General features: G+C 54.4%; 1 pseudogene; it reads right to left on the reverse strand.

Moving 5' to 3' along the window:
* Positions 1 to 8,577: 8,577 nt before the first annotated feature.
* Positions 8,578 to 14,811, reverse strand: LOC116577981 (annotated as a pseudogene).
* Between the last annotated feature and the right edge of the window lie 215 nt (positions 14,812 to 15,026).

A 15,026-nucleotide genomic window follows, 5' to 3' on the forward strand; every position in this document is an offset into this window, starting at 1 on the left:
TGTTCAAGCAAATGTGTGCAATTATGGCTTTGCCTGAGTGCACAAGGTGTGGACCCACAGTTCATGGGAGTGTTGTGCAGGTGTGTGCCCATGAGGATCTCCCTGTGTGTGTGAGTCTGGGCTGATGACATATACACGGTATGTACGTGTGTAGAGATACACACATGCATAGTTATTTCTCTGTGTATTTGCTGAAAGGCACGTGTGTGTGAGTATGTGTTTATATGCAGGTTTGGTGTACTGTTCGCCAGGCTATGGGGCCAGGCACACAGGGCACAGGACAGACAACAGCTGTGAACATGCACACGACTGAACCCAGCAGTCCCACTGGCCCTGTGCCCTGATTATGTCCACACGGGAATGTGTGGAATGTGTGTGCCTCCATGATGCTTTTGTGCACGTGGACACAAAGTCCTATCTGCGTGTGTGGGTGAGTGCTGTGTATGGACGGCGTCTGCATGTGTGTGTGTGTGTCCCCGTGAACACGCAGGTGCATGTGGTGCATTTGGGTAGTCATGGCGTCCAGCTCTGTGCACAGGGCTGGTGCCTGCCAGCTGGGGGCTATATGCATGGACAAGTGGGAGAGCGTGCACACGAACGTGTGTGGAAGTAGTATGTCCACGTGCACACCTGCGCATGCTACTTGGGACATGGTGGCCGCCCCCACCCCTGTGCCCTGCTGGTTCTGTGCCTCCCATTCCCTGCCAGCACGAGGGACTCCAGAGGGTCTCCATCATGGGAGACCCCCCCCCCCCGCTACCAGCAGCCCTGGTTCTCACCACGGTGACAGGACAGAAAGCCACGGCAGGCAGGCAGAGGGCCTGAGGACCCCTACTCCAGCCTGGCTTGGTGACAGGGAGGAATTGGAGTGGTGTTCACCCTGGCGAGGCTGGGGTGAGGAAGCCACAGGGCAGACAGGGGCCGCCCATAGGGACAAGAGGACACGCAGGGAGGAAGACATGCGAGGCACATCTAGGGGAAAGGAGAATTTTATCTGTACCAAGCGCTCAGTCTCTGGGGTGTCAGTGGCCTTCTGGCAGAGGCCCACAGGGAGAAAATTCTTTCCTTTGCCCCAGCTCATTCCTTCACTGGAGAACTTCTCTGCATCAGTGAAGGACCCCAGGGACGCTTCATTCTGTAGGATTCAGGGGATGATTCAGGACAAGGAGTTCAGGCAGAGGTGCCATGCAGGGATGAAGGAGAGGAGGTCAGGAGGGCTGGGGGCAGGTCACAAAGGCTTCTTGGAGGTTGTTCGTCTGGGTTGAACCTGGAGACAGGAAGACCATGAAGGTGGTTGGCTTGATCTGGGGGTGGGGGTTGGGATCCCTGCTCCTAGTCCCGGAGCCCTCCTAGATACCCCAATACTGGAATCTAAGCCAGTTGGGACCAATGAGCTATGGCCTCCCCAGTCCCTTCAGCACTAGTTCCTGTAGACAGGTGTGGGGCCCCAGTCAGCACAGGATAAATGTCTATTACTCTAACCAGGTGGCACTGGAGTTCAGCAGTCTTGAGGTACCCTCTCTCCTGCCTGTCACCCTCGATTAGAGCCCAGGTCACTCTCTTGCTTGGTGACCTGTACTAGATTCATTTTCCCCTGTGCTCTCAGTCTCCCTGTCTATAAAAAAAGGGGGGGGTATTCATAAGATATGCTAGTTCGCACCCTTGTGGAAAGAATAAGAAGGAGCAAGAAGGGACTCAGCAGCCACCTAGCACATACTGGTCCGGATCCCTAGAGGTGGGGTGGGTGACCATGAAGGCGGCTCCTGGTTGCAACACCAGTGTGGGTGCAGTAAGCCCATAGATTACCCTGCACTTCCTGCCTCCCTGAGGATGAGATGAGTCCAACTAGGAAACTACATTTAAAAAGGTGGAAAGGGGGTAGGGGTGGAGAATTCAGTGATGAGTGTTTGTCGAGCACTCCCTGAGTTCACGTGGGAGGTCCCCGAAGGACCGGGTGCTCCTGTTTTAGAGGAAATCAGTCCAGGGACACTAAGGGACTTTCCAGAGAGGTGGGTTATTGGAGCTGGGATCTGATCCTGGCCTGGGTCCCCAAGTGCTCCTTCATTTGACTCAGATACCACTACCCTCACAGTCTCAGCCAGTGGAGGGAGGATAGCCCTGCCAGACGGCCTGCCCCGGACTCAGTTTATCCTTTCAAAAGTTCATCTCTTGCAGTGGAGGGCTTTGATGACTCGGAAGGGAATCTGGGTTTCCCCTCAGTGTGGAGGCGCCAAGATCAGAGCTGTCTGCAACCCAGGAATAGTGGGGGGCTTCAAAGGGTATACCCCATCATACTACAGCCCACCATCCACCCAGCATGAGGGTGGTCTTAAAGTCAGAATCGGGCCCTGTAACCCCACTGCCTGCAGCCCTCCCTGGCTTTCTGCTCCACTGAAAATAAACCCAACTGCTTTTTCAGCCTCTGAAGTCCTCTTCCATCTTGGCCTAACCTCACCCAGCTAATCCTCTTCTCCCTTTCCCCCTGCCACTCTGCTCTAGGCACCTCACCTCCTTATAGTGCTTTGAGAACACTACATTTTCCTCTTCACCCCAGGACTTTTGCATATGTTATTCCTCTGCCCAGAGCACGTCCCCTTCAGATCTACCTCCTCCTTGTTCCAGCCTAAGCCTTCCCTGTCCCAGGATAAGGTAATCCGTGAAGGCAGAGATTGTCATCTCTTTCACTCGCTGCTGGGTCTCCAGGGCAGGCTGTGTTATGTGCTTCATGTGTATTTGCCTCATGGATGCTTGGGAGGATGGAGTACAGGTCCAGTGGGCCTCCTCCGCAGAGGGGTCTGCGGGTCTCACCAACCTACAGCCCTCACTTCGTCCCACTTACCCAGCTTGGGAAGAGCTCACTGTGCCAAGCAATGGCAGTATGGAGTGATCCCTGAGTGGTAAAGGGACACATGCAGGGTGCCACGGGAGGAAAAGCAGGGGAGGCTTGATTAGGGGAACCAAGGTGGGTCCCCCAAGGAAGTGACATTTCTTCTGAGATCTAAGGGATGAGTCAGACTTTTCAAAGTATGTGAGGAGTTCCCAGGGAAAGGGGCTGACACAAGCCAAGGCCCTGGGGTGGGAGAGAGCACAAGAAGGAAAAGGAAACAGCTTGCTGGGGGTGGGGTGTGGGGAGGGGCAGGGAAGACTAGAGCGGGGCCCAGCCCCCTTCCCTGGCACTCAGCGGCTCTCAGGCTGTGTCGTAGCCTCACTGCATCTGCCTCCTGGAATGTCAGCCTCTGGAGAGTAAGCACCGTTGTTCTCCCTGGTTCACAGCTGTGCCTAGTGCCCAGAACGTTGAGACCTGGCACCCAGTAGGTGCTCAGTCAGTCAAGTCTCCCGCAGCTGTGAAAGGGCAGCGGTCAGCAGGGCTGCTGTCAACCGTATCCCTGCACCAGCACATCTCCAGCCTTGGGGTGTAGGGACCTGCCGCACTCAGGCTTTTACAGTCTTCTGTGCTATAAAAACAAATTCAAGTAAAATTTTGAAATGCACAAGATAAAACACATAAGGTTACATGAGAAATCCATTTTGTTGACACACAATCATCACCGTAGGGGTGAATACATACATGGTCTGCTAGCAGCTGTTTCCTCCCCAACCGCCCCTGACTGAGAGCATGCCCATCCATGCCCAGGGGGTTTTCCTGCTGCCATCTTCCCTGGGGGCTGAGCTCCCAGCAGCACTGAGGGGCGGGGCGATGCCCCCCATTCCGCGGGTGGTGCAAGGACCGCCCTTGGTTGCCTTCATCATAAGAGGAAGGGAAGGCTAACTTTCTCCTGGAGGTCAAGTGACGTAGAAATGTCAAGTCTTCACATCCAAGTGCAGGCAACCTTCATTTAATTCACGGGCCTTGAGGGCATGGAGGCCCCGTCTCGAGGCCCTGCAGTTTCCGTTTATGGACTGGTTTGCTGCTGGGAGGCAGGGAAGGCAAACTCTGTCTGCAAAAGATGTGCGAGTAAATATTTCAGAAATGTGCAGACTGTGAGGTCTCTGTTGAAGTTGCTGGCCCTGGGGCTGTGGGACAAAAGCCGCTGGAGATGGCATATACACTAATAATGGCTTGCAATAAAATCCATTAGCTATTAGGGAGTGTGTTCCAATAAAACCTCATTTATGGACACTGACATTTAAATTTCACAGTATTTTCCCATGACATGAAATACAACTCCTCTTTCGATTCCTTCCCCTGTCATTAAGAAATGCAGTAACGAGTCTCAGCTGGAGGGCCCGCCAAAAGCAGGCAATGGGCTGCGAGCGGCGGGTGCGTCAGAAGCCTCACCTTCTGCCATGGCAGGCCTGCAACAGGCTGGAAACATGTCCAACAAGTTCCAGATGGGACTCTGTTGCTGTGGGGACCCCACTCTGAGAATGGCTCTTCCTTATCCAGGGAGATACCTGTAGTGCCAGGGAGATGGAGCCCCAGAGATCTGGGAGTGAAACCCCTACCCTGGGCTGTCATACCCCTTCCAGGTGGGGATTTGCAGGCCTGGGGTTCCCTACGGAGATGCCTGTCGGTGATGCAGGAGAGGAGACGTCTTCTTGCTTCTGTCCTCCTAGGTTCTGTACCTGCTGCTCTGCAGATGAGACGGACAAGAGACGAGTACAGTGAGCAAAGCAGACAGGAGTTTATTAACCCGTGTGTCAGACACACACGGGGAAGTCAGGGATGAGGAACTCAAAAGGACACTGAGACAGCCCCCCGGAAATGTGGTACAGATGAGGAAATGAGTTCAAGGAGCAGGGGAGTGAGCCAGCAGCCTGTCTTGTGGGCAAGCCAGATTTTTGATGCCCCTTTCTCTCGCCTCACTCCCTGCTCTAGCATCACATACTGACATTTTTAATCTCTACAACTTGTTTAGCCCGAATCTGTTTCTCCGTCCCACTGCTGCTGCCTGCTCCAGGCCTCCATCGGTGCTTCTGATCCACTGAAAATAAAACCCAACTGTTTTTCCAGCCTCGAAAGTCCTTTCCATCTTAGTCTGACTCACCCAGCTAATCCTCTTCTCCTATCCTCCATCCCTCTGCTCTAGGCACCTCACCTCCTTTTAGTTCTTTTAGAATACTACATTTTCTCTTTACCCCAGGACCCCTGCCCAGAGCATGTCCCCTTCAGATCTACCTCCTCCTTGTTCCAGCCTAAGCCTTCCCTGTCCCAGGGTAAGGTAATCCATGAAGGCAAGGTTTTTCATCTCTTTCACTCGCTGCTGGTCTCCAGTGCAGGATGTGATATGTGCTTCATGTGTATAAGCCTTATGGATGCTTGGGAGGATGGAGTACAGGTCCAGTGGGCCTCCCCACCCCAGAGGGGTCTGCAGTTCTCACCAACCTACAGCCCTCACTTCTTCCCACTAACCCAGCTTGGGCAGAGCCTACTGTGCCAAGCAATGGCAGTATGGAGTGATCCCTGAGTGGTAAAGGGACATGTACATGCAGGGTGCCATGGAATGAAAAGCAGGGGAGGCCTGATTAGGGGAACCAAGGTGGTACCCCAAGGAAGTGACATTTCTTCTGAGATCTAAGGGATGAGTTGGACTTTCCCAATTATGTGAGGAGTTCCCAGGGAAAGGGGCTGACACAAGCCAAGGCTCTGGGGTGGGAGAGAGCACAAGAAGGAAAAGGAAACCACCTCCTGGGCGTGGAGGGTGGGGAGGGGCAGGGATGACCATGGCAGGCCCAGATCTTGGGCCATGTCACAGCCTCACTGCATCTCCCTCCTGGAATGTCAGTCTCTGGAGAGCAAGGACCATTGTTCTCCCTGGCTCACGGCTGTGCCCAGCGCCCAGGAAGTCGAGACCCAGCACCCAGTGGGAGCTCAGTCAGTCGAGTAGTGCTCAATCAACCTGTGGCTCTCCCACAGGTTGTAAAAGGACCCCATAGGTCAGCGGTCAGCAGGGCTTCTGTCAGCCGTATCCCTACACCAGTAGATCTCCAGCCTTGGGGTGTAGGGACCTGCCACACACAGGCTTTTGCAGTCTTCTGTGCTATAAAAACAAATTTTATCAAGTAAAATTTTGAAATGCACAAGATAAAACACATAAGGTTACATGGGAAACCCATGTTTCATTGACACACAGTCATCACTGTAGGAGTGAATACCAATGAGGTCTGCTAGCAGCTGTTTCCTCCCCTACTGCCCATGACCGAGAACACCCCCACCCATGCCCAGGTGGCTTCCCTGCAGCCATCTTCTCTGGGGGCTGAGCTCCCAGCAACACTGAGGGGTGGGGCGATGTCCCCCAATCTGCAGGTGGTGCAATGGCCCGCCCTTGGTTGCCTCCACCATAAAAAGAAGGGAATGCTAACTTTCTCTTGGAGGTCAAGCCACTTGGAAATGTAAAGTTTTCACATCCAAGTGCATGCAGCCTTCATTCTATTCATGAGCCTTGAGGGCATGGAGGCCCTGGCTCAGGGCCCTGCAGTTTCCCTTTGGGGACCTGCTTGCTGCTGGGAGACAGGGAAGGCAAAATCTGTAAGCAAATGATATGCCAGTAAATATTTCAGAAAAGTGCCTGCTTTGAGGTCTCTGTTGAAGCTGCTGGCCCTGTGGCTGTGGGACAAAAACCGCCAGAGACGGCATATACACTAGTGGCTTCCAATAAAATCCATTAGCTATTAGGGAGTGTATTCCAATAAAACCTCATTTATGGGCACTGACGTTTGAATTTCATACAATTTTCCCATGACATGAAATACAACCCTTCTTTCAATTCCTTCCCCCATCGTTAAGAAATGCAATAAGCAGTATTAGCTGGAGGGCCCGCCAAAGGCAGGCAGTTGGGCTGCGAGTGGCAGGTGCATCAGAAGCCTCACTTTCTGCCCCGACAGGCCTGGGACAGGCCGGACACATCTCCAACAAGTTCCCAGATGGGGCTCTGCTGCTGTGGGGAACCCATTCTGAGAATGGCTCTTCCTTATCCAGGGAGATCCCTGTAGTGCCAGGGAGATGGACCCCCAGAGGTCTGGGAGTGAAACCCCTACCCTGGGTGTCATCCACCTTGGGCAGGAGATTTAAGGGTCTAGGATTCCCTATAGAGATGCCCATCAGTGTGTAGGAGAGCAAGAGTCTTCTTCCATCTCTCCTCAATTGCTCAACTATAAATTCCATGCTGTCAGGCCAAGAACACACTACTCTGTTTACCTACAAGACTATGATCTATGTAGGACTCCCATTCCTTCTGATCGACCTACAAGACCCATGACTAACATATAACCTCCTCCTTTGTTGATTGTTATCTTGTATCTAATAAATACGGGACTAAGGCATTTTTTCAGGGTGACAGTCCTTTCAGCTGTCCTCCCTGCTCCCTCCCTCTCACAGGTGAGTTGTTTGAACCTCATTATTCTCCCCAGTGCCATCAGGAAACAGCACCCCAAATGCCTGAGAGAGGGAAGAGATGCACTGAGGGAGGCCTGGTACTTGTATGAAGTGGGATGTCACTCAGCGCTCAGGGAGCTGTCATACCCTTAAGGCAAAGCTGTCCTCCTTTGCCCTGAGCCACAATGTTTGATGCCAAACCCATACTCTAGGCCAGGAGTGTCTGTAGATTGCCCTAGGGCTGTGAAGCAAAAAGATTCCATGGGTCCCCAGTGGGAGAGAAGCAGCACTTCCAATAGGCAAGGGTGAGTCTCCAGGCTTTTCCCTCCCCAGGCCATTGTTCTCCCAGGCCCATCCCCGAAACTGAAAACCTATTCTCACTCTTCAAGTGTTCATCCTTCTAGCCCTATACCCTCTGCTGGGCCATGGAAACCTGGAAATGATGGCGTCTGGCTTCCCATGCCAGCACCCATTTGAGTCCCAACTTTTGCACACTTGACCCACAGAAGAGACTCAGGAGAGCTATGCAGAGAAACTAGAACAAGGCTTTAATTAATGAAATGGACAACACCTGAAGGTTCTGGGAAGACCATGGGGAGAGCGGAGTGGAAACCTGTGGGGAGCGGCAGGAGTCCTGGGTGCTGTGGGACACAGGTCTCATGTACTGTCCCAAAGCCCGTGGCCCCTGCGATCACAGACAATGGCCTCAAGCCACCACCTGGGTGCAAAATTGTGGGTCAGGGATAGGGAAGGTTCCAGAATGTTGTCTGGCTGGCTGGCTGGGAGCCCGGTTTTGCTCCAGGACTGCAAAGGCCGGGGCTAGATTTGTGTCTCCCATTCCACACTAGTGGTGATCCGGTATCACCTGGAAGGAAGGGCAACACTGGCTACCTCTCCAGGAAGCTATTGGTTCAGATGAGCATATGTCTCTTGGGCCCCAAGGGAGTGGGCTGTGATGTGGAGGAAGATGGCTTGTTGCATGGTGCAGCTCTTTGGCATCCAATCAAGCCCTGGGCAGGGGATGAAGTGGTCTTGGTAGCAAGACTGCTCTGGGCCGTGCCGATCAGCGAGGTGGAGCTGCTAGGAGGAGAAGCCGGGATGCCCCCGCCCCCACACATGGCCTTGGTGGCAGTCCTGTGGCCATCTGAGCTGGACCCCTGCTTGGACAGGTGCCTGGGGGTGTGATTGAAGGGAGGGGCATTCAGGGCTCCCGACAGGGGGTGGTTTGTCGTGCTGGTTCCAGCGGTCCCTGACAGGGTGCTCTAGCATGGGCAGCTCCCTGTGTTCTGGCCCAGGCTTGCCCTGGAGCCCTGCGAGCTGCTCAGGGCCCTGCTGGTTCCTGCTGTGATGCTGAGAGCCCCAAAGCTGGAGCACAGATCTGTAACATCATCTCTTCTCTCCAAACCTTGGGGTGCTGCCAAAAACCCCATGCTGATGCTGGCCAGCATTGTGATGCCACCTGGGAGGCGGGGCTGCTGGCTGTTGGGCCCAGCATGGGGCACAGCGCTGGGCACCAGGGGGACAGCTGCCAAGCAAGGGGCAATGGCCATGCCAGGGGTGAGTACAGCAGGGGAGGCAGCCGAGCCTGGTTCTGCAATGGCATGGGTGCCCTGGGATGCAGATGCGGGTAAGGGAACCACATAAGTCACCTGGGTGCCACTGCCCAACGATAGCTGGGCTAGAGCTGTGCTCAGGGCCTGGACTGGGTCTGAAGCCTGAGCTGCCGGCTGCCCATGCTGGGGAGAGCTGTGAAGGTGCTGGCTCCAGGCCACTGCCCACCAAGAGCCCCGAATGGGGCCTGGGCAGTGGATCCCAGGTTTCCACTACCCCCAGACAGGGCAGGCAGGCCTTGGGGGACTGTGATTGAAGCCATGTTGTCCCTGGAGGGCATCGAGAGTGCCTGAGTAGATGGAAAGGAACTCCCACTGCAGCCAGGGTGAGACTGCAAGAGGAGAGGCTGAGAAGGTGGGGAGCAGTCCCTGCGGGTGACCTGGGTGTCAGAGGCTGGCTGGGGAGTCAAGCCTACAGAGGAGCTGCTAGAGGGGCTGGAAATGACAGCAGATGGGATGGAGAGGCTTATGGAAAGAGAGGCACCAGGACCCATGCTGGGAGGGCAGCTCTGGGAGGAGGGAGCAGGAGAATCTACATATTTGGGGCTGGGGGTGCTAGGAGCCCCAGGGAAGGCACAACTGGCATCTGTTACCACTGTGCCCACTGGGTACAGTCCCCGAGGCTCTGGCTTGCAAGGAGCCTCTGCCTTCCCCACCATTCAGAAGGGAACCCCTGATGGCCTTCTCTATGCAGGGGGACAGAACCTCTTCTGCCTGCAATTGCAAGAGCAGACCAGCCAGGAGTTGGGCTTCTCACTGCACAGCCCAGTCCTGGTACCAAGCTGGAAGCAGGACCTGAGGGATTTGGGGACTGGGCAGCCAGGGCAACCAGCGAGTCCTGCTTCCTCCCACAAGTCTTCCTCTGTGCATTCAGGCCAGGGTCTTGCAGGGGATCAGCCGCTGCAACAGGCAGGGCCAAGGCACTGGATGGCCACAGCTGCAGGTGGTCTCTGTGTCCCTTCAAAGGGCATCTTGGATGCCCCGGGGAGCAGCTCTCTTTTTCCAGTCCAGGTCCTCAGCAGTGACTCAAATCCGCAGTTCAGGGGGTTGCAGCAGCCTCAGAGGCTTCCTTGGCCTATGTGGCAGCAGAGAAACCTTGCATTTTTGGGGCCTGGAACAGTCAGCTGGAAGCAAGCTGTTCTTCCGCATTGCCTCCTGCCCGGAGGTGCTATCTGCACCTTTTCCAGCTGGCTCTTCTGGCAAAGTGTAGGCACTCCCGCAGGACACAAGGGGCTCTCTTGGCTGACTTTTTTGGGGGAACTCAGGGGCCGCGAGGCCTGACTTGTGGCCAGACCCCTCCTCCTCTGCACTGGGTGGAAGCCCCTGGTGGAACTGTAAGAACTCGTGATGGCATTTCGAGTGGGGCAGGAGCTCCTATGGGAACTGGGGGACTTCTTATTGCATGGGTCTTCTGAGCTCTCTTCCCGGGGGGATGGCTCTCTGCAGAGGCCTGGGCCTGGGCACAAAGGAAGAGAGGTCTCCCTGGAACCCCAAAGGGCGTAAATGCCCCCTGTGTGGCCCCAGTGCCTTTAGGGTTCTTTCTCTGAGTCTTTTGCACCTCTGGGAGTGTGGGGTCTTCCTCAAGCTGGGCCATCCCTTTGCTGCTCTCTCTAGGGTCCCTGCACACCGTCTCCCCTGTGGAGACATCATGGACATTCCTGGGTGCTGAGGGTGGCAGCCCGGTAATGACCCGCTTCTGCAGCACACAGGAGGTGACCGTGTCCACGATGGACATGCAGCGGGGGCGGCAGGACACCTGTGATCCAGGAACCCACAGAATTGACTTCTGCCCACGGCCCGGCCTGTAGATGGAGGCGAGGAGCCCAGGAGAAAGTGCAGGGTCTGTGGGATCACTGAGTACCTTCTGTAAGCTGCTAGGACTGAACGTGGATGCCAACTCATGGGGTACTTGGAGGACCACCTGCGAGTGGACCCCAGGGTGTGGGCGGCCTGGTGAGCCATGCGTGCCAAGAGTAGTCCACAGCCACAGTGAGCGTGGTGGGGGCAGACCAGCCCTCCTGGCAGGTGCGGACCCTGCAGAGCCCAGGGTGGGGGGAGGCCTGCCCAGGGAGGTGCCCATAGAGCAGTCAGGTAAGGCCAGCGCTGAGATTAGCAAACTAGGCTTGCAGCGCTCTCCTTCAGTGGCCAACTAGGTGGCCGAAGGCCAAGAGCACAGCGCAGGGCCTATTGCCAGGACACAGCTTTGGAACCTGGGAGCTGAGGTGCACAGTGCACAGTTTCTGTTGAGCCACCGCCCAGTGCGTGATTCCAGCCTGCAGAGGTGATGCGGATGGGTTGACTCCCTTGTTCCCCACCCTCCGGGATTCACAGATTTCCTGGGCTGAAGAAGAGGAATGTGTGGGCAGTAGGGGGCTGGCCATCTCCCCTGGCCGGGCCCCAAGCCTCAGGGACAGGAGCTGGTCCCATAGCCATGCCCCTGTGATCCCTTCAGCTGAGCATTGCAGGGCTGGATGCATCGTCTCTTCCCTCAGCAAGTGCCCTCATTGCCTTCTTCTCTGGGTGTCAGACCCTTTGGTTCTGGGTGACATCCTGAACAGTGGACTCACGGTGTTGTGCGACTCTGGCCTCCAGGAGACACTCTGAAGACCTTTAGGGTTCTTTCCCCATTTGATTCATCAAGAAACATAGTGGAGGTCCAAGTATGCATTCCATCTTGCCTTTTGTTCACCATTCTTTTTCCAGCGCCCTTGGCCCACCCCTGCCATGTTCTTCGTGTGCACCTGGCACACCTATGCCTGAGGTTACCTTCACAGCTGAGTCACTCATCTACCCTCTCTGAAGGTACGAGGTACTGGATTCCATTCACAGAACTTTCCTTACTTTCTGACAGCACCTGGTGGGGAGCCTCCTTGAACCATCCCCCCAAGCACCCACTGAAACACAAAGGGCAATCCTTTCTGGTAACACCCTCTTACTCTAGCGGTCCCCTGGCATGAGTGGGTCCACACAGCAATGGTTGTAAGCCCCTGGTGAGCTACAGCTGCGATCCTAGTGGTCTCTGGGCTTTTTTCTCATGCTGCTGCTGCCTCTCAGAACCGAATTCTCACCACTGACAAGGACAGTTGCTGCGCCAAGTTTTTCATGTCTGTTCATCCCTATCCAGTCCTCAGAGGCACAATAAGAAGGAGGGAGTCTTCTCTTCCCTGTTCTGTAGTTGGGGACGCTGAGACATGCAGATGATTCACTGCCTGTCCCAGATCATCCAGCTGGTAGGCTGGTACCAGCCTGAGTCCATGCTGAGAGCTGGGTCCTACAGGATTCCAGTCCTGGGTAGAACTTAGGCCCTGACCTCCCCACATCCATGTAGATCTTAGAGCTTGCTGGAGAAGGGTGGCAAGGGGGAGAAGGTGCTGAGCAGTTCCCACACTAGGCCTGGGGCCTGAGCAGGGCCTGTTTCCTGTACCCTGGCGCTGACCCCGACAGCTACATTTGCAGTGTGGCCCATAGGCTAGGTGGACCCCTGACCCCCACAGGACTCACTTGGCAACTCTCCCAGGAAGTACAACTTGGGCTTTAAGGAGGTGGCCTGAGTATGCAAGAAATGTAGCCCAGGGTGTGTACACTAGGGGTCTGAGGGATGACGCTGACTGCCCTGGACACAGTGGCAGGTAGTTGGGAAAGATGGAGCAGCAAGTAGACAGAGAAGCAGAGAAGGGACAGCACTGCAGGGGGAGGTGGAAGGAGAGAGGAACAGGGGACTGACAACACACACACATGCACTCACACACATGCACACACAGAGACACAGGGCAGGTAGGAAAAAGAGGAGGAGAAAAGACCCAGAGATATAGTGAAGCCATTTAGATTCTGCCCTCTCCTGCTGGCTGCACATGAGGTCCCCAGTGGGCAGGTCACCCCTGCTGTGACCGCCTAAGTCCGTTCCTCATCTGCATAGCAGTTGGGTGAGTCCCTGTTCCTGCTTGCATGAGTGGGTGGCATGTACTGTCCCCTGTGTCCAGAGCTGGCCTGGTACTAGCGCTTTCATCTGCTCAGGGCCAAACCCACACCAGGAGCACACAGAGAAACTTCAAGTAATGATTGCTCCCAAGGCCACAGAGATGCTGCTGGGGGCTCAGGAGGCTGAAAACTTGGCCTGGGAAGAGAATTTCTTTCCCTGGCGGTTTGCTGCTGAAAACGATCCCCCCAGGCCAGGAGCCCGCAGTTTTTTTGAGACCTCTCTTCCACTTCTGATTTACCCTTCCTTTTCAGGGTGATTTTCATATTGCCTGACTCCATGATGAAAAAAGAATCTGCCAAATCTCCCTGAGCAATCATTTGCTCTCCGTCGTTGTATACTTTGGTGCCTATCACATCTACCTCTTTCAGGCATCAGAAACCTCCAGCGATTTAAGGAATGGTAGTGACTCCATAAAGCTTTCCTACATTTTTCTCTTTTTGTCATTATTTTTATAATTATTCTCCTGAAGGTTACCCTGTCCAAACGCCACAGAGCACCAGGAGAGGCAGCAGTGATTGTGGCCACTCTGGGTGTGTTGTACATTAAGGCCAGTTCACCAAAGCTCCCGCAGTTGTTGTGGTTGCCCACACACCTTCCGACACCATCACATTTCACATAGATGTCAAATGTTCCTCTATGGATCACGTAGAAGTTGTCACAATCAGTTCCTTGATCAATTACATGCTCCCCTTCTTTGACCAGTTTTGCAAACATGGCATCTAACACTTGAGACATCTGCTTGATGGAGGTTCTTAAACAGCAGGATGTCCTTGCAAGCCTCTTGCAATCGATTATTTGATCATCAGTTTTGGGATGTATAATCCTGGACTCTGCATCATATTCTTCATCAGGATTATAAGTTTCTGCACATACTGAGGCAGCCTTGTGAATCAGTTTATTACCCAAGCATTGAACGCCACCGCGTCCACAGCTGCCTCTTCCTCCTCCTCCCCATTCTCAGAGTCAGTGTACAAAGTTTCCTCAGCGAACTTGACCCCTTACTGGGGTGCTGCCCCTGGTGGCCCCCAGGTCCTGCTCTCATGGCCAAAGCCCGCGGAGCCTTTGCGCTCATTCTCCTGCTGCAGGTGCGTGAAGTGCAGCAGCTGGAACTCCAGAAGGTCCACAGGCTGGTGCCTTGCACCTCCACCATGAAGCCCTGCAGCAGCTCCCTCAGTCCCAGAGATCTTGATGCTCATCCTGCCTGCGTGGGGGGGGGGGGGGCGGTGCCTGGACGCCGCCCTCCGCGCCTCCCTGGGTCCCTGCAGCTGGCTGGCTGGCGGCGGGTCTTGCCGCTCCAGGTGTTTGGCTGCTCTGTGACGCGGGGGGGGCGGGGGGGCTGAGCAAGCGCAGCACTGGAAGGGAGGGCAGCATCTCTGGGTCCTCGCCCTCCCTCCAGGGCGGCTCCTCTCCCCACCCCTCCCACTCTCAACCATTATTTATTTATTTATTTAAGATTTGTTTGTTTTAAAAAAAAAAAAAAAAAAAAAGATTTGTTTGTTTTAGAGAAAGAGCACAAGTGAGTGCGGCCAGGGAGTAGTTTAGGGGAAAGAGAGAGTCCTAGTGGACTCTGCACTGAGCACAGATCTTGACTTGGGGCTCAATCGCAAGACCCTGAGATCAGGATCTGAGTCAAAACCAAGAGTTGGGCACTTAACTGATGGTGCCACCTGGGTGCCACTAAGCTGTTTTTTTAAAAATTTCTTGAGACTTGTTTTATGGTCTTGAATGTGGTTTACATCAATGAGTATTTCCTGCGTCCTTGTGTATTGTGCATTTTTGGGGCATTGTATTCGAGTGCCAAACAGGTCAAGTAGGTTGACCTTTTCATCACTCCAGCCTTCCTGAATTCCAATCTCTATTTCCCCACACCAGTAAGACTCCCATCTTTTCCTTGGAATCTCCTCCATACCCCCACCATCCAGAACTCCTCCAGGGGAAAAACTGAGTTAATCCTGGGGCTCAGTTTGTTTGTTTGCTTGTTTTCCTTTTCACAGGGATCACAAATGTGTGTTCCTTTTCAATGTTTTAAAGAGTTAGATATATATATTTTTCCAATTCCCCATGTGTTTATGGTTGGTTTCTAACAAGGTTTGTATTCGTTTTTCAGGGCTGCTATAACGAG

The sequence above is a fragment of the Mustela erminea genome, chromosome 18, assembly GCF_009829155.1.
Source record: "Mustela erminea isolate mMusErm1 chromosome 18, mMusErm1.Pri, whole genome shotgun sequence".
Taxonomy (NCBI): Eukaryota; Metazoa; Chordata; class Mammalia; order Carnivora; family Mustelidae; genus Mustela; species Mustela erminea.